Source organism: Olea europaea, chromosome 12 (assembly GCF_002742605.1).
Source record: "Olea europaea var. sylvestris chromosome 12, O_europaea_v1, whole genome shotgun sequence".
Classification (NCBI taxonomy): Eukaryota; Viridiplantae; Streptophyta; class Magnoliopsida; order Lamiales; family Oleaceae; genus Olea; species Olea europaea.
Window position 1 is genome coordinate 4,034,621 of NC_036248.1, and position 484 is coordinate 4,035,104.

A 484-nucleotide genomic window follows, 5' to 3' on the forward strand; every position below is an offset into this window, starting at 1 on the left:
TGAACCCTAAGGTACATGCAACAGCCAGTAGAATCCTAATCGACTCAAGTCGTGCAACAGGGGCAAAAGTCTCATCAAAATCAATCCCCTCAACCTGAGTATACCCCTGAGCAACTAATCTTGCCTTATTCCTAGTAATAGTACCCTGGTCATCTGTCTTGTTCTTAAAGATCCACTTGGTACCGATCACATTGCAATTTTTTGGTCTGGGAACTAATATCCACACATTATTCCTAGCAAATTGATTTAGCTCCTCATGCATTGCATTTACCCAACACTCATCACTAAGAGCCTCTTCAACTTTCTTAGGCTCGACTTGAGACACATAGCTAGTGTATGCTAGATTATTCAATACTCTCCTTCGAAGTCTCATCCCTTCATCTAGATCCCCAATGATATTATCCTTAGGATGGTTAGATTTAACCCTAGTTGATGGTTCCTTAGAATGTTTATCTAGAAGTGTTTCCTTTTCAGATGTTTCAGG